This window comes from Nerophis ophidion, linkage group LG03, assembly GCF_033978795.1.
Source record: "Nerophis ophidion isolate RoL-2023_Sa linkage group LG03, RoL_Noph_v1.0, whole genome shotgun sequence".
Lineage (NCBI taxonomy): Eukaryota > Metazoa > Chordata > Actinopteri > Syngnathiformes > Syngnathidae > Nerophis > Nerophis ophidion.
Window position 1 is genome coordinate 28,048,722 of NC_084613.1, and position 27,718 is coordinate 28,076,439.

Sequence of the window (27,718 nt, forward strand, 5' to 3'; positions counted from 1 at the left end):
ATACTTTTTCATAATAAAACGACCAATTGGAGAAAAAAAATTATTACAAATGGTATCTTTTACAACGTAGGAGAAATGGCAATTCGCAAATAATGTTTTACGAAGCAGATGCTAATGTAAACAACATGCCTGCTCAGTACCCTTGTGTTTAGTGTCCGCCCTGAGATCGGTAGGTCGTGCGTTCAAACCCCGGCCGAGTCATACAAACGACTATACAAATGAGACCTATTACCTCACTGCTTGGTACTCAGCATCAAGTGTTGGAATTTGGGGTTTACTCATCAAAAATATTCCCGAGCGCTGCCACCGCTGCTGCTCACTGCTCCTCTCACCTCCCAGGGAGTAATGAAGGGGATGGGTCAAATGCAGAGGACAAATTTCACCACACCTAGTGTGTTTGACTATCACTGGTACTTTAACTTTAGCCAAAATCATATGGCTTATGACTAGCATAAAAATGACTCAAGTTTTCAAACAACGGCGCTAAAAAGCATGAATTATTTTAAGTTACAAGCAACCGTGAAACGTTTTTTCTGTTGATAGGCACACAAAAAATGCTAAATAGTTTGCGCAATACCTATAACACACCACTTGGTGACTCTGCAAATCATGTTTTGTCAAAAGGTAAATAGCATTACTTTATTTCAGTTTTATTTAGTTGTGGAAAATGCTACTTTCATGATTTACAATGCGATTTAACAGTTTCCAGTATTAAAATGGCTCATGTCATTGTTGGCGGTAACTTATTAAAACTGAGAAGGGCTGAACGAAAAATGGCACCGAAAAGGAAATCATGTACTGCAGATTACAAGCTGGACGTAGTGAAATATGCAGCAGAAAACGACAAGAGGAAGCAGGGCATACCTTATGAGTTGGCAGAGTTGTTTGGAAGCGACATCGAGGAAGAAGATTTCATGGGATTTATGGATTAAGAGTGACAGATTGTTTGGTATAGCATGTTCTATATGTTATAGTTATTTGAATGACTCTTACCATAATATGTTACGTTAACATACCAGGCACCTTCTCAGTTGGTTATTTATGTGTCATATAACGTACACTTATTCAGCCTGTTGTTCACTATTCTTTATTTATTTTAAATTGCCTTTCAAATGTCTATTCTTGGTGATGGATTTTATCAAATACATTTCCCCAAAAAATGCGACTCATACTCCAGTGCGACATATATATGTTCTGTTTCCTTCTTTATTATGCATTTTCGGCCAGTACGACGTATACTTCGGAGTGATTTATAATCCGAAAAATACGGTAATAACGTGCTCACGCCACAATCATTGAGGGGATCTGGACATTGTTTTTGAGCATCAGGAAAGTGTTAAAAGTACTTCTACACATCTAACTCTTTTGACTGGGTTTTTTTTTAATAACTAAAATAGATACATTGTTAGAAAACCGACTATTTTGTATGTTTTGTGTTTCTTATACTTCACTAATCCTGTTTGAGTCTTAGTATTTTTACTCATTTAATGACAAAGCTTGTATTGTTTGAAATGTTTGTTTGTGCTGTAGCACTTTAACCTCTTAAGGCCCAAGCTGTTTTCTTACATGCTTTTTTATTTCTCTTTGCTATTTGGGCTTATTGGACCCTAATTAGAATAAAAACTAAAAAGCATCTTTTGATACGATGTACTTAGTCCATAAGTACACAAACGTGGACTTCATGTGTAGTGACATGCTAATTTTTATTTTCACACTATTTTTCCAAATTCCATTGTATGTTATACTCTTCTGACACCACCAGATAGCAGTATAAGTGTCCATATGTTGGCATATTTAGTAGTGTACACAATTTTGGAAATAAGAGCTAAAAAGGTGCTGCCCACACATGAGGACACCAAGGCCTTTTTAAGATTGATTTAAATGAAAAGTGCATGACAAAAAAATCTAATATTATTATTTTTTATCCATTTCTGGCAAGCGTTGTGGTGTCCTACTCGGTTCTGCGGTTCTTGAACGCACCAAAAAAAAAAAACACCTATGTCTCGTAGTCCTCTGAGTATAGAACGATTACTCTGTTCTAAGAGTGCACAGATTGTAGGTTCAATGTACACATGTGCTTGCGCCGAAATATATGAGGGGATCTGGACATTTATTTTGAGCATCAGGAATGTTTTTATAAGAGTATTTTTTTTACCTCGGCCACACTTTGTGTCACCTCTTCGGTGCCAATTTACAACAATTAGAGTATTCACAGCTGGACACTTTTAAAGTGCTTTGCCCTGTGATGAAAACCGGTAAAAAGTCCAATCACCCTGCTACCCGTGGCCGCCGTGTCAGAGTCCCGGGTGTCACCCTCTGAGAGATAATTGTGACTCTCAGCGGCACACAGACCCGCCAAGCGGCCGCAGACACGTCTTCCTCCCCTGGCTTCCTCGTGTTATCATAGCACGGGCATCCAGGAGCGGACCCTTTGTGGTCGGCAGGTCCCCCCCCGTCTTCCGCTCGCACACGTGTGCGTCACATTATCTGCTGAGAGGCCAGACTTTGCATCCTGTCAGGTGGGGGAGGGTCAACGCAGCGAGGCTGGAGACAGGAAAAGGAAGTGGACACAAGCAGCGATTAGGTGAGAGAATGGAAGGAACAGAGGACAATATCTTCTCCTCCGACGCTCTTCAATAACTTAAACAAGTGTGTCATGTTTTCTAAACTGTAAAAGCTGACTGAGCCATCACAATGCAAACAACTTTCCTCCCATCGGGATGAATTCTGTGTCACGTTTTTCTCCATCCCTCCTCCGCTTGCAGGGTTGGCACAAATCTACTCTACTCTGAGATTTGTTTTGCATCATGTGATCCGTGCACATCTCCGTTTTTGCATATAAAATGTCAGTTTATGAGTGACAGGGTGTTTCATATAAAAAATATTCCTAGCCCCTTCCTGCTCTGTCACTGATAGTCTGATGGCAAATTCATCCCCGACTTTCTCTCTGTGGTTTGCAGCCTGGTAGTATTAACAGTTAGACTGGCCTCAGAGATGTTTCAGGAAGATTCGCAAATTGATGTTAATTGTAATAAAAAGGTGTTGAATTTGATATTTGGCACCAAAAAAAATATTGTACAATTTTTTTCTCAGGATTTTGTTTAAGTAATTAATTCATCCAACCATCCATTTTCTGCCGCTCGTTACTTTGATTAAAAAAAGTATAAAACGTAGTTTCACATAAGATTAAAGCTGTTGACTTTTTCGTAAGCGGGGGCAAACAATCCAATTTTGCTTAGGGCCCCAATTTACCATGGATTCTCTACACACTGAGTAAAATATTGTATATTAAATACATTCTTATGTACAGCTTGTAATTATATATATATATATATATATATATACAAGCGTTTGTATATAAATACACATATCTGTTTATATACACACATGTATATTCATATATACATGTATATACATATATATGTATTTACACACACACACACATATATATATATATATATATATATATATATATATATATACTGTATATATATGTATATATATACATACAGTACATATCTATATATATACTGTATATATACTATATATATATATATATAAATACTGTCTATCCATATTTATATATATATATATATATATATATATATATATATATATATATATATATATATATATATATATATATATATATATCCTTATCTGTCCATCGGTTTTCTACCGCTTGTCCCTTTTGGGGTTGCGGGGGGTTCTGGAGCCTATCTCAGCTGCATTCGGGCGGAAGACAGGGTACACCCTGGAAATGTCGCCACCTCATCGCAGGGCCAACACAGATAGACAGACAACATTCGCATTCACATTCACACACTAGGGCCAATTTTAGTGTTGCCAATCAACCTATCCCCAGGTGTATGTCTTTGGAGGTGGGAGGAAGCTGGAGTACCCAGAGGGAACCCACGCTGTCACGGGGAGAACATGCAAACTCCACACAAAAAGATCCCAAGCGCAGGATTGAACTACTCAGACTACTACAGGAACATTGTATTGTGAGGTACATTCACTAACCCCTGTTAGTGAATATATATATATATATATATATATATATATATATATATATATATATATATATATATATATACACTTACATATATATATATATATATATATATACACATACATATATATATATATACACATATATATATATATATATATATATATATATATATATATATATATATATATATATATATATATATATATATATATATATATAATTCATTTTTTAACAACTTTGATCTTTGATGTTTGTAGTTGACACCTAAAAAATAATACTTGTATGTAGTGTCTTATAAAATGGGAACAAATCTCAAAAAAGTAAATATTGTGAATGACTGACCATTATAGAACCACCACATTAGCAAATATGCTAACACGCTTACCAGTGTTGATGTGAGTATTACCAACTTACAATGCCATTTTTTTTGTTTTGTTTCACTTCATTCACAACATCTTTCATTCCACGAGAAATCTGCAACTTATGGTCCGGTGTGGCTGATATATGTGAAAATTTTAATTTCTTCTAAAAAAATAGTGGGTGCGCTCTGTAGTACGGAAATTAATGTACATATTTTTTTTTAGAGACTAGGTGATACATCCATTGTTGGCCGCTTTGTGCTAGCAGTTTTTTACTAATTAAAATGCACATACAAGGGCCTATTTCCTTTAATTAGGGCCCGCATGGCCCATTGCTAAAGGACTCCCTGAGTCCTTTGGCAATGGCCAAAGGACCTATTGTTTTTCGTGCATTTTATTATTCTTTATTTATTATTATTCCGACGCCTCTTTGAACTGTAATTTGACCCCCTGAACATGCTTCAAAACTCACCAAATTTCACACACTCATCAGAACTGGCGAAAATTGCCATCTAGTAAAAAACAAACCCCAAAAATCAAAAATGCGCTCTAGCGCCCCCTAGGACAAAAAAAACAGACTGCTTGTAACTTCCGTTAGGAATGTCGTAGAGACATGAAACAAAAACCTCAATGTTGGTCTGACTTAGACCTACATTTCTCAATTTAAACTTCTATAGCAAAAATCAACAGGAAGTTGGCAAAAACCCCTTCAAAGCAAAATTTTCGCATCTTTGAGCTGTAATTTGACCCCCTTAAAATGCTTCAAAACTCACCAAACTTGGCACACACATCAGGACTGGCAAAAATTGTGATATAATGAAAAAACCGAACCCCAAAACTCAAAATTGCGCTCTAGCGCAATTTTTGAATGAAACACAGAAAAAACTGCTCCTAGGAAGAAAACACGGACAAAACTGCTTGTAACTTCCCGTAGGAATGTCGGAAAGACATGAAACAAAAACTTCCATGTAGGTCTCACTTAGACCTACATTTTAATGATCAACATCCTTCAGCAAAAATCAACAGGAAGTTAAAAATTACCCCTTCAAAATAAAAGTTTTGTAAACACCCGTCACCTTTTTCAAACGTTATCTCCTCCAAGCGTGTTTGTCGTTTCAGCTTCAAACTCGCACAGAAGAGAATTTGAACCCTTTTAATTAAAAGTTATCGAAAGAGTTTTGATTTCTGCTCCGGTTTGGATTTTACGCACCATCAAAAAAACCTGCACAAATTTTCCTAAAAAATATCATTTTTGCCAATTTGAGCTGTAATTTGACCCCCTTAAAATGCTTCAAGGTGCAAGTTAAAGCACTACTATGCAAAGTGAAAGCCATTTATCAACAACATCCAGAAAAAAGGATCTGTAATTTCACCCCCTTAACATGCTTCAAAACTCACCAAATTTTACACACACATTAGGACTGGCGAAAATTGCCATCTAATAAAAAAACAAACCCCAAAAATCGAAAGTGCGCTCTAGCGCCCCCTAAGAAAAAACACAGACAAAACTGCTTGTAACTTCTGTTAGGAATGTCGTAGAGACATGAATAAAAAAACTTCTATGTAGGTCTGACTAAGACCAGGGCTTGAGTCTCGGCGGCAGCAGCCAAAGGCGGGCCCGACCATGAATTGATTAACGTGGACCCCGACTTAAACAAGTTGAAAAACTTATTCGGGTGTTACCATTTAGTGGTCATTTGTACGGAATATGTACTGTACTGTGCAATCTACTAATAAAAGTATCAATCAATCAATCAAAACCAACGCTGCTTGCAGCTTTAATTCTTTCTTTATTATTCCGCACCTATGCGCTGTAATTTGACCCCCTTAACATGCTTCAAAACTCACCAAATTTGACACACACGTCAGTCCGGCAAACCTTCCCAACTTATTAAGCAACCAAACCCCAAAAATCAAAATTGCGCGCTAGCGCCCCCTAGGATGAAACAAAAAACAGACTGCTTGTAACTTCCGCTAGCAATGTCGTAGAGACATGAAACAAAAACCTCTATGTAGGTCTGACTTGGACCTAAATTTCCAATTCGAAACGTCTGTAGCAAAAATCAACAGAAAGTTGGCAAAAACCCCTTCAAAACAAAATTTTTGCAAAAAATGCTATTTTTGCCTCTTTGAGCTGTAATTTGACCCCCTTAAAATGCTTCAAAACTCACCAAACTTGGCACACACATCAGGACTGGCAAAAGTTGCGATCTAGTGAAAAAAACAAACCCCAAAACTCAAAATTGCGCTCTATCGCAATTTTTGAATAAAACACAGAAAAAACTGCTCCTAGGAAGAGAAAACAGATAAAACTGCTTGTAACTTCCGTTAGGAATGTCGGACAGACATGAAACAAAAACTTCAATGTAGGTCTCACTTAGACCTACGTTTTAATAATTGACCTCCTTCAGCAAAAATCAACAAGAAGTTAAAAATGACCCCTTCAAAATAAAAGTTTTGTAAACACCCGTCACCTTTTTTCAAACGTTATCTCCTCTGAGCCCGTTTGTCGTTTTGGCTTCAAACTCGCACAGGAGAGACTTTGAACCCTTCTGAATAAAATTTTTCGAAAGAGTTTTGATTACTGCTCCGGTTTTGATTTTATGACCCTTCAAAGATCAACTGCTCTGATGCTCCTGCGCTGCTGTTGTCTCAAGATGGCTACTACCACTGGATAAAAGTATTGGGAAACTTAGGACTAACACTAGGCGAAAGTATTGGGAGACTTATTGCTAATAGTAGACAATGACAATGTAAAATGGAATTAAATATTTTTTGTCCTCAAAATTCTACACACAATACCCTATAATAATAGTAGCTACTATCCATGCTTCTACCGCTTATCCGGGTTTGGGTCGCGGGGGCAGCAGCCAAAGGCGGGCCCGACCGACGCTGCTTGCAGCTTTAATTTTTCTTGTCGTCTTAATTGTAATCAAATAACTTTTGGACGATATCGTCATTTATTGAGATATGCTTGTATAGCACAGTATTTTTGAGAGGGATGGGGATAGATACATATGTATGTTTGTTGTTGTTGACCTTTTTATTACAAAGGCATCTATCGGTTAGTGCATAGGTGTATTAAGTGAGCGTTTACAGAATCAAACGAACGTTTTACGTTTGTCGGCCAACGACTTGGCAGCAGCGTGAGGGAGTAAGTCAAGTCAGGCCACGCTCTGACTCTGTACTCCTAACTGGGCTCCGAGCTCTTATTTCAATGGATGCCTAAGTAGAGTTTGACTTTGAAGGCTTTGATCCGGAGGCGATGCTATGGCATTTGACTTCTAGCTAAAAAAAAAAAAAAAGAAGCAGTGTGTCGGACCTCTAGGGTCACGGGGATCACTTATCGCAGCTGAAAATAACCAGTGGCAAGCCACGATTTGGGGAATCTAAAAGAGGCCTGACATTAGCAGGTGCCCTGAGGTGGAACAGAGACAGCTACAGAGAAGGTCAGCGACCTTGGACCGTGGAGAACGTCTTTCTCCTTCTCTATTTTTCGTTTAAACCGCAGGGCCTGGTTTCACTTAGCAGGAAGGTTCTTCAGCCCGATCTGGTGAACAATAAGACGACTTCACCGAGTGTGTGATTCGCTGCAAAATGGTGTTTACTGAGCCACAAGTCATTTATTGATCATTTCCCACAACCTTGGCTCCAACTTTCTCAGCAGTATGGAAGATTTTTTGTAAATGTGTGTCCGTATACTTTTCGAACACTGTTTACGGGGGGAGTTTATTTACTCAGGAGTGGGGGGAACAAGCCATTATTAGATCAGGGGTAGGGAACCTATGGATGTGGCTCTTTTGATAACTGGATTTGGCTCTCAGATAAATCTTAGCAGACATTGCTTAACACAATAAGTAACAAATAATTCTGCTGGTAATCAGTGTTAAAAATAACGTTCAAATTATAAAACATTCTAATGCATTTTAATCCAACCCTCCGTTTTCTATCCCACCTGTCCAAGATGTCGCATTAATGGTAAGAAGTATTGTATTTATTATTGGTTAACTTTAGAATAACAATGTTAATAAAAAGAATAAGGGACTTATTATACTCAAAAAATGTTAGTCTTACTTAAAAATGCACGCATTTAGTTGTATTCAGTGTTAAAAAAATATATATTATATGGCTCTCACGGAAATACATTTCGAAATATTTGGCTTTCATGGCTCTCTCAGCCAAAAATGTTCCCAACCCCTGTATTAGATGGTTGATAAGAGATCAGCTGATGCTTAGTTAAATTCACATACTTCACTGCAAAAATCAGCTGACAAAATATAATATAAAGTTGATTTTAGGAAAAAAACAAAAAAAATTGTGTGAAATATTCTGTTCATACAGCTAATTGTACTTGGTTAAACCTCATAAAATAGGATTTGTATAGGGTTGTACGGTATACCGGTACTAGTATAGTATCGCGGTACTAATGAAGTAAAAACGGTACTATACTCTGTTTGAAAAGTACCGGTTCGTCCACTTCCATCCATCCATTTTCTACCGCTTGTCCCTTTTAGGGTCACGGGCTGGAGCCTATCTCAGCTGCATTCTCGCGGTAGGCGGGGTACATCCTGGACAAGTCTCCACCTCATCGCAGGGCCAATACAGATAGACAGACAACATTCACACTTAAATTCACACACTAGGGCCAATTTAGTGTTGCCAATCAACTTATCCCCAGGTGCATGTCTTTGGAAGTGAGAGGAGTACCCTGAGGGAACCCACACAGTCACGGGGAGGACATGCCAACTCCACACAGAAAGAGCGCGAGTCCAGCATGGAACCCAGGACTGCTCAGGACCTTCGTATTGTGAGGCAGATGCACTAACCCTCTTCCACCGTGCTGCCCCCGGTTCCAAATATTTTTAGATATTTTTACAGGCATGACGGCGCACCGGTGCTGGTTTTACGAGCATAGGAGCATGTTCGGCAGCGCACACACATGGAGACAGAAAAGGGAGAACAGACGCATTTTGGCCTAAAATTGATGATAAAGGGGAAGTTATAACACTGAAAAAGGTGCTTTAAGACATGGCTAGCAAGTTAGTGGCTAATGTCCTTCCGCAATCAGCAGTGTTTTTGCTTCTTCTCAATCACTAATCCTTGCCTCCATGGCGAGAAATAAAGTACGCTTCTTACAAGTAACATTATCAATGGAGGACGAGGAATAGCTAAACATGCTTCACTACACACCTCAGGAGTATACAATAGCTTACCGGCGTCATAATGTAAACAAATGCCATGGGTGTATCTACACCTAACATCCACTGTAATGATAACAAGTACGAGAGCGTATCTAGTTGATACTATTATAATTGCATCGATATTTTTTATCATCACAAAAAAAAATGTATTTTATTTTTTTAAAATTCATATTAAATTCATAAACTCAGGAAATATGTCCCTGGATACATGAAAACCTAAATTATGACCAATGGATGATCCTGTAACCACTTGGTAATCACCTCTCGCCGTGTAAAAGGGGAGCAGGAGATGCAGGAGAGGCAGAACGAGCCGGAGAGCCGCTGGGGAACGACGAGCAAGTGTGAGGAAGAGCGAGACACAGACGACGACGGGGACGACTGAAAAGCGAGATGTGCAGAAGAGGCAAGAGCTGCTGAAAAGCGACTAAAGCAGGCTGAGTTCTATTGAAAAATAAACAAAGTCACAAAACTGCCATGCCGTCATGTCTCACATTGGTGGTCCAAAGAACCCGGAGGGAAGATGTCTTATTACATTTTAAAGAAGTGTAGAATGAACATGTTGAAACAGAAAATAAGCAGATATTAACAGTCAATGAACAAATAGATTAAAAAAACAAAAACAATTTTTACAGTTTGTCCTTTATAATTTTGACTGAATAATAGTATGATAAATGACACAATATGTTACTGCATACATCAGCAGACTAATTAGGAGCATAAGTTTGTTAACTTATCACAAAAAGATAAGTTGTCTTGTATGTTCACTATTTTATTTAATGACAAAATTGTTTTTCGATTGCAACAAGAAATATATGATTAATGTACCGTTAAATTTTTTATTTAAAATAAAGCCAATAAAGTAATTTTTTGTGGTCCCCTTTGTTTGGAAAAGTATCGAAAAACATTTTGGTACCGGTACCAAAATGTTGGTATCGAGACAACCCTAGATTTGTATACCTAATAATTAGCAGGAATGCTAAAATAGAAATACAGTATATATTTTATTCTGAAAACAAGCATTATTCAAGGCGGTAACTTAACTGGTCGTGTACGCGCAGGGAGTGCGTGCTGAGATACGAAAGCAGTCCAAGAGACGCAACGAACAATTTGCAATCATATTGTTATGATTGAATAAACATTCAATGACCTCTAAGGCTAGCTATCCTAATTGCTGTTATTAGCAAACTACAACTAAAACTAATGTGTGTGCAGGTGTTACAGTAGCGAAGGGATTTACTGTATATGGCCCCATTCCTGGGTGGATCTCACATGAGAGGAAAAGGGGGGGTGATTATTTTGTAATGCAGTCTGAAAATGATAAAAAGTGCCACTCTACCTGGCAACTGACGCTGTAGTCAAACACAACACATTTTAAGATAATTAACACTACTAGTGCCTGGCAGCTAAAGTAAATAGTGCATCCCCAATTTGTCACGCTTCATGTGTCAGGTAATTCTTGACATGGGGCCATATGAATCCCCTTTCTTCAATACGTACATACATAAGCATGACATTATGTACGAGAAGATGTGAGAGGGCACAACATACTGTGTAAGTTGGTGCCCTTTAGGCATCAATGTTTATTTTGCAAACAGCCCTTTTAACTTGCAATTCTTAAATTAAGCATCCATGAGATGTTGCAAAATCTTTAAACAAGATGATCTATGTGGGAAAACCCATATAAATATATATATATATAGTAGAACCATTTAAAAACGGGTGACAAAGGCTCACAATTTGTCATACATGGTAACATATTGTGTCAATTCTGGTTTCATTATTTTCTCAATACAATTATTATTTCTAATCGTTAATACCTGGTTACTTTCTGTTGTAACATGGTTCTAACTACATTTTGGTTCAAATGTAATAACACTTTTTATTATTTTGTTTGGATACCTATTATTTTGGACAATACTATAAATTGGCATATATATTTACTAATCACGAATAATCTAATTAATTACTTTTATTTACGTTACAAGGCTGATACCAGAAAGTTTGATGTAATGTGGCACACTACTGTGGATGTGGTTTTAATGTCAACATGAAAATGTTAGAAGCACAGCAAGTTCAATAAAGAAAATATATTTTTTTACTAATGCAAGCAACAAATAGCACCAAACTTAAATGAACATGATATCAAGTAGAAGGAGGCAACATCACACTGCAAACAACACATTAGAACACATACACTACAGCTGCAGCTACATGGGAATAATAAACAAATCAATGATTGAAGTGATAAGTTTGCAATCCAACTATATTCTGTGGACGAGGAGACTACAGCCATTGAAGCACTTTTGTTGTCTTTATCAACCAAAGGTCCTGTGAAAAGATTCGTCAGAGCTGCCGCACACACTCACACACTCTGCTTTCATGAAACGTCTTTCAACTACATATGCCTGATTTTATTTAAACACGCAATATCACGCAAGAGTAATTAAATACATTTATTAAACAGTAAATCCATTACTAAATATGTTACTTTTTTGACAAAGAAATGACTATCGGTAATCAATTACTTTTTATAATTAATTTTCTAAACCCTGATAGTTACTTGGGCAGTATTTGACATACCAATGCTGATACTGCAAATTAAAATGTACAATATAGTTAAATAATTACATTTTTGATCACAATTTTAATCAGTCAAAACACAGAAAGGCGGTGTGACAACATCGATAAAATATTAAAATTATTTCCCTGTTCCATTTTATTAGAAACAAAATTCTAAGCAAAGTAAATAGTGCAAAATAACTAAAAACATAAGGAAAAAATAATATATATATTTTTTGCCCTTAAAGTCCTATTGTGTCCAGTGTCTTATTTCCTTAGTATGTAAACACTAAAAAAAGATGACAATCGATTTTGTGCAAAAACAAAAAAAAAAGATCTAATAATTTTAGTGTCTACCATGTATTGGTACTATATTCGGTATTGTTACAGCTGATATTAATATTGATCCACCCACCTTTTTTTTACATTCAAGAGCTCAGTGGTTGGGCTTCTTGTATCCTATCATGTTAGCTATTCCTTGTCCTCAAATTATAATTGCACTTCTAACAAATTTAGTTTATTTTCCGCCATGTAGGCGAGGCGGATTCACACAGTGGAGGGACATTAGCCAAGCTTGCAAGCAAATATGCAACATTGCGTTGAGGACACGTGTTCCGGATTGTCCAGGCAAATTTGAGGGGCACAACTTGAATGTGTCATAAACAACGACATATGATATGGATATATGATTGAAATCTATTGTCTGACAAATTTACCGGATTTTTCGGATTACCAGGTGCACTAAAAATCCTTTCATTTTCTCAAAACTTCACAGTTCGCCTTATAACCCGGTGCCCCTAATGCACTGAATCATTTTGGTTGAGCTTACCAACCTCAAAGCTATTTTATAAGCTATTTTGTATGGTATATAGTGAAATGATGAGTGTGACCAGTAAATGGCAGTCACACATAAGAGATATGTGTAGACTACAATATGACTCAAGTAAAAAACATCCAAATGTTATATTTTCAATTGAAAATATTTAACATGACACACGGCGCTCATAAATCTATCAAGATGTTTTAGTAAAACTTTGGTAAGCTATGAAGCCTCACCACTTTATGGATTGTAATGTGCGTCAACATACGAGTATTATTATGGGGTGTGTATAAGGTAAGACATATCTGGCGTTTTGTTTTGCAATATTCTGCAAAAGCAACGTTTCTTACCTTCTGGTACCTGCTGATCTGTATTTGGGATCTGCATAAGTCCTGAAAATTTGCGTTGGTCTGCCTTTGTAGTCCGTGGAAGAGTCGATAACCTTATTTTTCTCTATCTCCTTGTTATGGGACATTCATCCTCCGCTTTTGCCATTTCTAATTTAAAGTAGTGTAAAGTTCTTACTTAAATCTGTCAGTAAACGCGTCATGAAAGCGCTAAAACATGAGAAGATGCTGCTCTTTAATTGATTTAAGTAAAGTCTGAATGTCTATAAAACAGTTAGCTCGGTGCATCCTGAAGCGAATGTCAGAAAGTGGCGTGAAAAACATAGCCAATGCAACATTTTGACCAACTAACCACCATTATATGTTATGTAGACTACAAGGTTTTCAATTTAGAAACAAAATATATAATAATATCACCCCTTTAATGCGCCTTATAATCTGGTACGCCTTTTGTATAAGAATAGACCTGACTAGACCCAGTCATCGGCAGTGCGCTCTATAATCCGGTGCGCCCTATGGTCCGGAAAATACGGTATATATATATATATATATATATATATATATATATATATATATATATATATATATATATATCATTTATATTTTGCGACACTACTGTGTACTTTTATCTTGGCGATGCAGTACACACAGTATTGGGAAGTGAAATGGTTGTTTAAATATGCAGGGACACCTGGATGGAGACAACTAATCTGAAGATCTGACAAAAGACACCCACAACCCTGTGGAACGATCAACGAGGCAAAAGACGTTCCAACTGCCTCAAAAGATGCTGGTTCCAGTGGACAATGATGGAAAAGTAACGTCGACAAATCGAGACAAGGCATTTATTGGGGTGGAGCCCACTATTTGGACAATGAATAAAAAATAAAATAAAAAGTAATGAGAAAGGTACTGCTTTTCCTATCCACCTATTGTCAAACATGTTACATGCGCTTTAACTTCTGCGAAAAGAGGCCAGATGTCCGCTTTAACTATCAGTTCTAACACAAAGAGCTGGAACACCTATGAACTAGTTTATTATTTCCTGCTAAACAAGTCTCTGCAGACAGTCCGCAGGGTGGACGTGCTGACTGACACAAACACCAATAACCACCATAGCGTGTTACAAATGTTGCATTGTTACGGCATTTTTTTTTTTTTTACATCTCTGATTCAAATCATTGAATAAATAAAGCTACACAACCTTAAAAGTAGCACATTACTTTTCTGCTCGCTTTGTTTTTAAGCCAGGGGCCCCCAAACATTTTGACTGGGGGGTCGCATGTGCCTCACAATACGAAGGTCCTGAGTAGTCCTGAGTTTAATCCCGGGCTCGAGATCTTTCTGTGTGGAGTTTGCATGTTCTCCCCGTGACTGCGTGGGTTCCCTCCGAATACTCCGGGTTCCTCCCACCTCCAAAGACATGCATCTGGGGATAGGTTGATTGGCAACACTAAATTGGCCCTAGTGTGTGAATGTGAGTGTGAATGTTGTCTGTCTATCTGTGTTGGCCCTGCGATCAGGGGGCAACTTGTCCAGGGTGTACACCGCCTTTTGCCCGATTGTAGCTAAGATAGGCACCAGCGCCCCCCGCGACCCCAAAGGGAATAAGCGGTGGAAAGGGCAATGTTCTCGGTCCCCTGCTTTTCATCATTTACATTCTTCCCCTTGGCAATATTTTCCATACATTTAAAATATACTTTCACTGTTATGCAGATGACACCCAGCTCTACATCTCAACCAAACCAACTGCCTCTCTTCCTCCATCCTCCCTTACAGACTGCTTCAGTGAACTCAATTTCATCCAATTTCCTTCAACTTAATAATAATACAACTGAAATCCTACTTGTAGGTACAAAAACCATACTAACCAAAACCAACAACTTGTCCGTTACTCTCTGCAATTCCTCTGTCTCCCCCTCCTCCCAAGTCAAAAGTCTGGGTGTCATCCTGGACAACACACTCTAAGTTCAAGCACACATAAACAGCATTACCCGGTCTGCTTACTTTCATCTACAGAACATTAATCATCTTCGCCCATCCATTACCCGACATACTGCTGCCATATTAGTCCATAGCCTGGTCACCTCTCGCCTAGACTATTGCAACTCTCTCCTGTTTGGTCTCCCTCACAAGTCACTTCACAAACTTCAGCTTCTCCAGAACTCTGCAGCCCGGATAATCACTGGAACCCCTTCAATCCAGCACATTACCCCCGTTTTGCAGCAACTCCACTGGCTACCCATCAAACATGGTATCCATCCATCCATCCATCCATTTCCTATCGCTTATTCCCTTTTGGGGTCGCGGGGGGTGCTGGCGCCTATCTTAGCTACAATCGGGCGGAAGGCGGGGTAAACCCTGGACAAGTCACCACCTCATTGCAGGGCCAACACAGATAGACAGACAACATTCACAATCACATTCACACACTAGGGCCAATTTAGTGTTGCCAATCAACCTATCCCCAGGTGCATGTCTTTGGAAGTGGGAGGAAGCCAGAGTACCCGGAGGGAACCCACGCATTCACGGGGAGAACATGCAAACTCCACACAGAAAGATCCCGAGCCTGGATTTGAACCCAGGACTGCAGGACCTTCGTATTGTGAGGCAGAGGCACCAACATGGTATCCACTTTAAAATAATTATCCTCACTTTCAAAGCCATCCATAACCTCTCTCCAACCTCATCCATGTCGCCACGCCCTCACGTTCCCTAAGATTCTCTTCATCCATCCATCTCACTGTCCCCTTATTTAAACTGACCACCATGGGTGCCTGAGCTTTCAGCCGCTCTGCCCCACATCTTTGGAACTCATTACCACCAGACCTTCGCAACTTGGACTCATTATCCCTCTTCAAGTGAAGACTCAAAACACACCTATTCCGGACTGCCTATTCTTTGTAATCATCCTATCTTATCTATCTTTGTTGTTGTTATTGTTGTTTTTATCCAATTTGATTTTATTGTTTTGATTTTGTACGGTGTCCTTGAGTGCCTAGAAAGGTGCCTTATAAAGAAAATATATCATTATTATTATTATTATTATTAAAAAATCGATGGATGGATATATTGTTGAGTATTATATTGTGGGGATTGATGAAAATATTCACTAAGCGGGATTTCCGTTTCCAAGGCCACAATCTCAAGTTGACCAACTGTTGGCAGAACACATTTTTGATGGATTTCAAATTCGTCAATTACCCATCCCCACATTGGTGAGACCATTACTCGAGCGATGTTAAAAATACAACAGCGGCATGTAGTGAAGGACATTCGGCGTTCAGCTGTAGAGATAAACTCTAGATTCAAGATGCACTTCATCTACGACATCAATAATTCAATTTAGACGTGATCGACTAGGAACGCAGATACGTAATGCTAATGCTAACAACATACTGGTAGCTAATAATTGCACCTCCAACCGTTGAACGAGGTTTTGCAGAAGTAATTATGCCCGTGTTTTCGGCATATGGAAGCCCATTTCTAACTAAGAAAAATCACCCAGGATGTGATGGAGTATTTTCACGTTACAGCCAAGTTGTAAAGTTAAAGTACCAATGATTGTCACACATACTAGATGTGGCGAAATTATTCTCTGCATTTGACCCATCACCCTTGATCACCCCCTGGGAGGTGAGGGGAGCAGTGGGCAGCAGCGGTGCCGCGCCCGGGAATTATTTATGGTGATTTAACCCCCAATTCCAATACTTAATGCTGAGTGCCAAGCAGGGAGGTAAAAGGTCTCATTATTATAGTCTTTGGTATGACTCAGCCGGGATTTGAACTCACGACCTACCGATCTCAAGGCGAACACTAGAAACACTAGGCCACTGAGTAGGTGTAGTGGCCAGGTCACGGCCATAGCAATGAAGTTTGGAGGATCATCTAGATTACTGTTGAGTACTTTAATCTACAACCGAACACATTCAAGGCTACAATAGTGGGTGATACGAGTGTAAAGGTGATTATATGTTATGTTTAGAGAGCTTTAATTGTGTGAAAAAATACTTTTTTTGAAAGTTGTCAACATTTTTTAATGAAAATATTTGATTTATAATTACAATCTTACTTGTTTACCACAATCATGTCCCGTAACAATTAACCACGATGAACGAGGGTAGGACTGTACACAAAAACTACGACGTCTTCTTGTTGATTTGCTTTGACAGCTTGAAACACGTTACCGACAGATTTCAGGTTTTATGTAAACACTTCAGTCGTGATTGATTGATTAGCTGTTAGAGATTTGAAATGTGTCTCCAACCAACCAGTACTAGTTTTCACACACGAGCATGCGAGTAGTTTTCAAGAAAACCTTAAAGCAAGTCTTATCAACCACGGACTCCTAAGGTTTCACCCGAAAAGAATGCCATCACCGGTGGTCTTTGTGGCATTATGTCACAAGGAGCGTATAGAATTACCCGGGGAACTCATAGAAGTCAGAGCAGAAAAGCCCTTGGCCGTGTTGTGTGACACAAGCAGGTGCTCTTTATTACTATGGCACCTCCATCTCCAAACATGGGGTCAGCTACGTTTGTTTAACAATCACGTTAGATGAATATCTTTACTACCATCTGACTGCTGCACAATCTGAAGTGATCAGATACGAGATCATTTTGTTTAGCCGATACCTTTATTATTGAGGTTGTCCATTGCAGTGGTGTAGAATTGCACTGCCTTGTACCGAATGCATCTTTAGCTATTTAACTAATCTTATTTAGAGACAGAAACAGAAGAGACACATGGACCAAGAATGTACGCCATGGTATTTACAGGGTCATGGGAGGACACAATGGCTTAGACCAGGTGTGTCCATACTACGGCCCATCTACGCCATTGATTGGCCGACAAAAGTAACTGCCACAATCATACTTTTCAAGTAATTGGAATACAGAATTGTATTTACAAAACCCAATCCAAACAACCTTCCTTAGTAATTGTGCAGAAATAAAGAAATAACCAGCACAAAAATTCAACAGACATGGTGTCACATTACATAACCTGCTAAATGAACTTTGTGGATATTATAAAAAAAACAAAAACGTCCAAAAAACATAAAATAAATAAAAATGACAGCCATTTAAATCCATTACAAGGAATGATATATATTAAAAAAAAAAAAACTCTCTCTCCACATTATCCATGTTTGGCGCATTTTAGCTGCTTGATATTTTTGATTGAATAAAAAACCTTAAGGAGGTTGTCACGAAAGTATAGGTAGAAGTGGAACTCTTAATAACAGTTATAATAATTATTAATTATACATCGATTATATTGTTATAATAATATAATAATACGTTTTACTAATATGTACTCATATATGTATAGGTTATATACATTTGTATATATATATATATAAATGTATATAACCTATACATATATATATATATATATATATAAATGTATATAACCTATACATATATATATAGATATATATATATACATATATATATATATATATGTATATATATATATGTATATATATATATATATATATATATATATATATATATATATATATATATAGAGGGGGGGTTGCCCACATATGCGGTCCTCTCCAAGGTTTCTCATAGTCGTCATTGTCACTGTCACCGACGTCACACTGGGTTTGAGTTTTCCTCGCCCTTATGTGGGCTCTACCGAGGATATTGTTGTGGTTTGTGCTGCCCTTTGAGACACTAGTGATTTAAGGCTATATAAATAAACATCGATTGACTGATTGATTGATATATATATATATATATATATATATATATATATATACATATATACATATATATATACACATATATATATATATATTGAGACTTGGTTGGCATAGCGATGCGGGATTTGTTTATCCAGGGATACGTCGGACAAGAACACAGCGTGAGGTAAAAAATTAAGATTTATTAAACTCGAAAACAGGCTAGGAACAGAAACACTGGTGCTACGTAAGCAGAAAAGGCAGACAAATGGCGCTAGCATGAGAGTTAGGGAAACAAACAGGAACACTATACTTGGCACAAAGGCACAAAAAGGGAAAACAAAAACAACTAGCATGAAAGCTAGGGAAAAATGCAATGTAGCGCGAATGCTAGTGAGTAAGGAATGGAAAGTATTTGTCATCTGTTGCGTGAAAGCAAATTAGGAACCGAGGACAAACTAACAAAAAGGGCAGACATAAATAAGGCAGTCATCAAGAGGAACGGGTGTGCGTGGAAAACAAGGGGCAGGTGAAAACTAATGAGCAACCATGGTAACAGACTAAACACAGGAAGTAAGGAGGTCAAACTACAAAATGTGATATAAAAAAGGAGCAAAGCAACAATATGGTATGATCCGGGCTGAGACAGGGAAATAAGTTCAAGGGAACAAATGTGTACATGAATGAGCATCTCACAAAACGCCAAGAAAGCACGCAACTTGAGAAAGCAGGGAAAAATCCAGGGGACTTGGAGCGCCAACTGTAAAATCTACATCAAGCTGAATGGAGGTCCAGAAGCAAGAGTACTTATTGTCAATGACATCAAGGACCTGGACAATTTTTTAAGTTTACACAGCTTCCACAACAACGATGATAATGGACTCTGACAGAAAACTAGCACCTAAATTCAACATCAACACTACTATGATCCAAGGGACGACTAAAAAAGAAGACTTGGATTCAGGATTGCATCCACCTACATTTATAGAGATTATTGAAACAACATCAAAGATTATTGAACAAGAAAATATGGAACTAAAACATTTCTGCAACAGAGATCACAAAAACCAGGATTTTGAAAACGATATAGATCCAGACACAAATTTTTTTCTCCCACATCAGTAATAACTGTTTTTATTACACAGATGAGCAATATAATAGCAACATTGAATGTGATAACGAATTGTTAGTTATTCATTTTAATAGCAGAAGCTTGTATGCAAATTATAACAACATTAAGAACTTTTTGGAACACATCAACAAACCCTTCAAAGTGATCGCCGTCACAGAAACATGGATTGATGATAAAAAAGGAATAGATTTTGATCTGGAAGGATATGAACTAAACTATATCAACAGAACCAACAAAAATGGAGGAGGAGTAGCTGTGTACGTGATGAAAAACCTGAACTACAAAGTGGTAAAAAAACATGTCATTTGCTTTAAATAATATCTTACAATGTATTACCATTGAAATATGTCAGAAAAAAGGCAAAAACATGTTCATCAGTTGTATATACCGATCACCTAAGTCACTTATAGAAACATTTGAAGAATGGATTAAGGCAATTTACATGGACAATGGAAAAAAAAAAGTTTTTTATGCGGTGACTTTAATATTGACTTATTGAACCCTAACAAGCAAAAGTCTATTGATGACTTCATTGATACAATGTACAGCATCAGTTTATATCCTAAAATCACAAAGCCAAGCAGAATCACAGGACACTGTGGCACGCTTATTGATAATATTTTTACCAATGATTTTGATAATAACACTACAAGTGGTCTACTTATAACCGACATTAGCGATCATCTGCCAGTTTTTACAATATATGATAGAAACTGCAAAAAGAACATGGAAGACAAAAGGACATTTCGAAGACTGTGCACAGAGAAGAGGATGATTGCTTTCAAAATTGAGCTACAAAAGCAAGATTGTGACATTGTGTACAATGAAAAAGAGGTTGATGAAGCATATGAACATTTCTTAAACAAGTTCATAATACTTTATGACAAACATTGTCCATGGAAGCAAGTCAGTAGTAAGCAGAGAAAGAATAATCAACTATGGATGACAAAAGGATTAAAAAAATGCTTGTAAGAAGAAGAATACACTATATAGAACATTTAGAGCACAAAGAACTACAGAGGCAGAAATTAAGTACAAAACGTATAAAAACAAGTTAACAAACATACTACGATCATGTAGAAAAGAATATTACAGTGAATTATTGGAGAGGAACAAAAATAATATGAGAGCAACATGGGGCATTCTCAATAGCATTATTAAAAATGGCACTAAGAGGGATTACCCCCAATACTTCTTAAATGGAAATAAACATAATGACAACATAAAGAAAATAGTTGAAAGCTTTGATAATTACTTTGTAAATATTGGACCAAAATTGGAAGAAAGGATTCCAAACCCAGTTTCAATTGAGGACTATAATGATACCATAGAGCGAAATCCCAACCTCATGTTGCTCAGTAATGTGACACAGGAGGAAATAGTCAAAATCCTGAAAAAATGAAATTCAAGACATCAACTGATTGTAACGGAATTGATATGGAAACGATAAAAAAGGTTATTGAAGAGATCTCAGGACCATTAATGTATATTAGTAACCTATCATTTCAAACAGGTACATTTCCAAACAAATGAAAATAGCTAAAGTTGCACCATTTTTTAAGACAGGAGACAAACATCTATTTACAAATTGTAGACCTGTTTCTTTACTTCCACAATTTTCTAAAATCATTGAAAAACTGTTCAATAACAGATTAGAAAGTTTCATAAATAAAAATAGAATACTCGAAGAGAACCAATATGGATACACAGCTAATGTTTCAACTTCAATGGCTTTAATTGAAATTACAGAAGAAGTTACCAATGCAATAGATAGTAAAAAATGTGTGGCAGCAGTGTTTATGGATCTAACTAAAGCATTTGACACAATTAATCATAATATTTTAATAAAAAAACTAGAACGATATGGCATCAGAGGGTTAGTCTTAAACTGGATAAGAAGTTATCTAACGAACAGGAAACAATACGTGAAGCTAGGCGAACACACTTCTACAACGCTAAATATATCCTGTGGCGTACCTCAGGGATCAATACTAGGACCTAAATTATTCAATCTCTATATAAATGACATTTGTAAAGTTACAAGCGATTTAAAGTTAGTATTATTTGCGGATTATACAACAGCGTTTTGTTCAGGAGAGAACACACAAAAGTTAATGCAAACAATAACAGAAGAAATGAACAAATAAAAGCGATGGTTTGACAAAAACAGACTATCATTGAATCTCAGTAAAACTAAAATAATGCATTTTGGTAACAGTAGAAGAGAAAGTCAAACACAAATACAAATAGACGGAATAGAAATTGAAAGAGTAAATGAAACCACATTTTTAAGTATAATGATGGATGACAAATTGAACTGGAAACCTCATATAAAAAATATACAACATAAAGTAGCAAGAAACATGTCAATAATGAATAAAGCTAAATATGTTCGAGACCAAAAATCACTTCATATTCTCTACTGCTCACTAGTGTTACCATATCTGAGTTACTGTGTAGAAATATGGGGAAATAATTACAAAAGTACACTTCATTCACAAACAGTGTTACAAAAAAGATCAGTTAGAATAATACATAATGTTGGTTATAGAGAACATACAAACCTTTTATTTATTGAATCAAAAATACTGAAATTCCACGACATAGTGAATTTGCAGACAAACAAAGCTAACTATAACCAGCTACCCAAGAATATACAACAATTCTTCTCAACAAAAGAGGAGATATAATCTTAGAGAAAAATATAATTTAAAACATTTGTACGCACGTTCTTTGAGGTTTCCCTCTTAAACACATGTAAGAAGGATGTGTAATATGGCTATGAGTTGTTTTTTTTGTTTTTGTTTTTCCCTTGGCCTCAGTCTGCACCCCCTCTCCGGGGCCCAGGCTAAGACCGATTTTTTTTTATTTTATTTTAATCTTCTTTACCTGTATCTCATCTTTTTTGTAAGGGGCGCTGGAAGCCGACAGACCCGTCAGCGATCCTGTTCTGTCTCCCTGTAATGTTTGTTTGATCTTGAATGGGATTGTGCTGAAAATTTTAATTTTCCTGAAGGAACTCTCCTGACGGAATAAATAAAGTACTAACTATCTAATCTAATCTAGAATGGACCTGCTATCCCCGTTTAAATAAGAAAATCTCATTTCAGTAGGCCTTTAAGAACAATAAATTAGTTTTTGTATAACTTTGCTGAGCGCATATCATTATGTCAAGATAATGCCACTAGCATTTAATTCATTTAAGAATATTTTTCAACATAATGAGCAAAAGGTCTTTTTTTCTACCAAGAAAAGTGCACTTCTTATTAGTGAGAATATACTTATATTAAGGTATTTTTGGGTTCATAGAGGTTAGCTAATTTTACTTGTTTTGAAAGGTCTTGAGAAGCCAAATTTTCTTGTTGTATTGGCAGATAATTTAGCTTAGTTCTAATAAAATACCCCTCATTTTTATAATTTTTTCCCTTGTTTTTGAACACTGACTTTTTGCAGCACATGCACTAACCCCTGTCCCACCGTGCTGCCGTGACCTGGTTCCATTTTTTTTATTATCATCAATTGTATTTTGTCCGTGTCGAGGGCTAATAAAAACGAGCCGCAGGCAGCAAATGATCCCCGGGCCGCACTTCGGACACCCCTGAAATAAAACATCACTTAAGGCTTTGGTGTGAATTGAACCGCATTAAGGCAATTATGGTACTAGAAATAAATTAGTGTATTTCTAACATGACAAACATTGAAGTACATCACAGTGAGGTGAAAAGGTTTTATTTTAATAGCATGCGTTTTAGAGTTCATCCATTTAGCTACCTTATTAAAATAAGAGTACAAACACCCTGTCTATATAATTTGATTGTAAGAAATGTTATAATTCTGTCGCACACACACACAAATAATCCAAAATACAACTACCGTATTGTTCGGACTATAAATCGCATTTTTTTTCATAGTTTGGCCGGGGGTGCGACTTATACTCGGGAGCAACTTGTGTGTGAAATTATTAACACATTACCGTAAAATATCATATAATATTATTTAGCTCATTCACGTAAGAGACTAAACGTATAAGATTTCGTGGGATTTAGCGATTAGGAGTGACAGATTGTTTGGTAAACGTATAGCATGTTCTATATGTTATAGTTGTTTGAATGACTCTTACCATAATATGTTACGTTAACATACCAGGCACCTTCTCAGTTGGTTATTTATGCGTCATATAACGTACACTTATTCAGCCTGTTGTTGAATATTCTTTATTTATTTTAAATTGCCTTTCAAATGTCTATTCTTGGTGTTGGGTTTTATCAAATAAATTTCCCCCAAAAATGCGACTTATACTCCAGTGCGACTTATATATGTTTTTTCCTTCTTTATTATACATTTTCGGCAGGTGCGACTTATACTCCGAAGAATGCGGTACATAACATTGAATCAAATAAATTTAACTTATTAAGATTTCTTTAAAATTATGATAAATATAAATATTTTTGTACAAATGCATTTTTTTATTGGGACAAACAAATGTTAAAAATTGCAGTCCCTTGGCACTCCCACTGTTTGTAGCAATAAACATCTTAACTGGTGTGTTGGAGCCATGCGGCCGAGATAAAGTGAGGGAAAAGAGTAGAGACGGCACAGACGGTGAAAGCAGAGCACCGATCAATACGAGTCGGGAATTAAGGTAGAAAAGGTTATTTACTTGACATTGATCCGTTGTAGCAGCCACGGTGTTTGCCCTGTTTCTCTTTTGTTAACCTCTAATCCTGAGTGTACTCACAAATGACGGGGGAGTCCACTAACAGGTGTGAATTATGGATCGAAAGAGGTCGCGTCACCTCTGCCACCGACTGGCGCCTTTACGGCTGCAGCCGTGAAGAAATGTAGTCTTACGTAAGGATGCCGGGGACCTTCTTAATGGCATATTTTAGAGGTAAAATGGGATGGATGGATGTGACATAATTTAGGTTGTCAAATTATTTTTATTAGAATAGAATAGAATAGAATAGAATAGAAAGTACTTTTTTGATCCCTGGGGGTAATTCAGCACCACAGTTCGCTCACAATAGAAGTACAACCCATTTATCATTTATATATTCTACTATATATGAATATATTATATTTTATATGTATATATGTAGTGAGTCTTATTCTGCGTTGTGTAGTTTTTTAAGTAAGAGACACTCCACCATTCCGTTGTTTCATCATTTATTGGCCACCTGTTTTGGAAACACGAAACACATAAACAGGTCTCTACTTTTCTGGCGGAGTGATACCTCATCATCAAAAGTCCGATAGAAAAGAAAATAAACATCATTCATTCATACAAAAATAATAATTTAAATTACATTAACAAAAACGTTTTATCACAAAAACAATAATAATAACACACAAATCCACATACCTGTTTTGGAAACACGAAACACATAAACAGGTCTCTACTTTTCTGGCGGAGTGATACCTGCGTAAATACCATGTGTAATTATGACCAAACATTTCAAACATAGGGCTTCACGGTGGGAGAAGGGTTAGTGCGTCTGCCTCACAATACGAAGGTACTGCAGTCCTGGGTTTGAACCCAGGCTCGGGATCTTTCTGTGTGGAGTTTACATGTTCTCCCCGTGAATGCGTGGGTTCCCTGCGGGTACTCCAGTTTCCTCCCACTTCCAAAGACATGCACCTGGGGATAGGTTGATTGGCAACACTAAAATTGGCCCTAGTGTGTGAATGTGAGTGTGAGTGTTGTCTGTCTATCTGTGTTGGCCCTGCAATGAGGTGGCAACTTGTCCAGGGTGTACCCCGCCTTGCGCCCGATTGTAGCTGAGATAGGCGCCAGCGCCCCCCGCGACCCCGAAAGGGAATAAGCGGTAGAAAATGGATGTATGGGCATTTCAAACATACGACGCTCTAATCTTTACTTAACAAAATTGTGCATAAAAACATACTTAAAACAACACATCACTTATACCTACAACATTAATGTTTTAACTTTTAAAGTATTATGAAAGTTTAAAAATAATATTTACACAAGAAACATAGAGCAATGAAGAACTATTACCTCATCAGCAAAAGTCCGATAGAAGAGGAAGTAGATATCCGAAAAAAACGCTGAGTCACTTCCTGCACCGGACATCCGGTTCTTCAAAATAAAACCATTACTTCAAAATAAAACATAACACCCTGTCTCGTTCATAATATAGCGCATCAACATCACACTATTAAATGTTTATATATATATATATATATATATATATATATATATATAAATATATATATATTATTGTGTGAATGCTCCAAAGCATTCTTACACATATGGTTTTCAACACCAAAATGAATCTATGTATTCTTCTTCTTCTTCTCCACATTTTAGCGCACTATACCTTCAACATTTTCCATCATGTTCAAACTGTTCCAACTTCAAACTATCGGCCTATTCGTGAATTGCGGGCTTTCTCTTGACAAATTCCCAGATTTCCCAGAATTCCCAGTTTTTAGAACCATTTTCACGACCATGATTTATCCATTTTTCAAGCTTCCACAATTCCCACATTTTTTAACCGATTTAAGCCATTCTACCTTCAACACATTCATATCATCCTGGAAATTTAAACTACCATTTTTCCACATTCAACAAATTTCCAGGAATTTCTGTGTTTGTCTAACCTATTTTCCAACTTTTTTTTTTTTGTGCGATGACTCCTTTCACATTTTCAACCCATTTTAACCTCTTAAAACATTCCTCTGAATGAGGACAAAGAAATCAAGTTAGTTTAAGAACTTGAAAATGTCCCTGTTTTCCCAAATTTCCATAATACCGTTTTTCAATTAAAAGACTATTACTGCGTCAACATTTCTTGCCCGATTTAAAAAATTCCAACACCAACCAATTCAGCTCATTCAGGAAATTCATGCTCTTAACCTTTTTTTTTTCCAAATCCCGTTTTTCCCGAATTTCCATGAAGTTCCCATTGAAATGAATGGGGTATTTTTTCAAGTTGCACAATTACCACATTTTTCAACCGATTCAAACCACTCCAATATCAACACATTCCACTCATCCTGGACATTCAAACTAACATTTTCCCAAGTTGTGAACATAATTTGGGTTTTCCTGAAAATTCAAACTCTTCAACATTCAAACTATTCTTACATACATACTACATTCTTTCAGCATTTCAGTTCAACTTCAGCATTGAAGCATTCACACTTAATTCCTTCAGGAATTGCCTCATCTAGTTGTTTTTTATTTCGCACGGAGATGATTGAAACAGTTTTTTTTTTGCATGAAATCTTTGTCCTGTTTTTTGTCACAATCATTATCGGGACACTTCCATTTGCGGTGTAGAGTCCTGCCAGATTATTTTGTTCTAGGGCTGTTTAAGTAAAGAAATGTGACTTTAATGTGACAATAATTGAAGACTAATAATGTATTCCATAAAGGAGTAGGTACAAACAATAACATTGTTGTTGCTTCTACTTGGCGAAGATCGAAACCGAAAGTTAACTTTGCGTATATTTTGAGCACATACACATTCTTGCTCACACACACTCCACACCTGGTACATCCGAACACCCTTAAAACTAGAGGAAATAATGTGTGTGAGCCTACTGATAAGAAACAAGGTGAGATCATAGTGT

At 37.0% G+C, this 27,718-nt stretch overlaps 1 long non-coding RNA gene across 1 annotated transcript; it reads right to left on the bottom strand.

Moving 5' to 3' along the window:
* Positions 1–1,684: 1,684 nt before the first annotated feature.
* LOC133549404 (uncharacterized) lies at positions 1,685–26,198 on the bottom strand. Its single transcript, XR_009806079.1, has 2 exons — positions 26,139–26,198; positions 1,685–2,544 (listed from the first exon to the last, which is right to left on the bottom strand). It is a non-coding gene; the product is annotated as an uncharacterized LOC133549404 (long non-coding RNA).
* Positions 26,199–27,718: the final 1,520 nt, after the last annotated feature.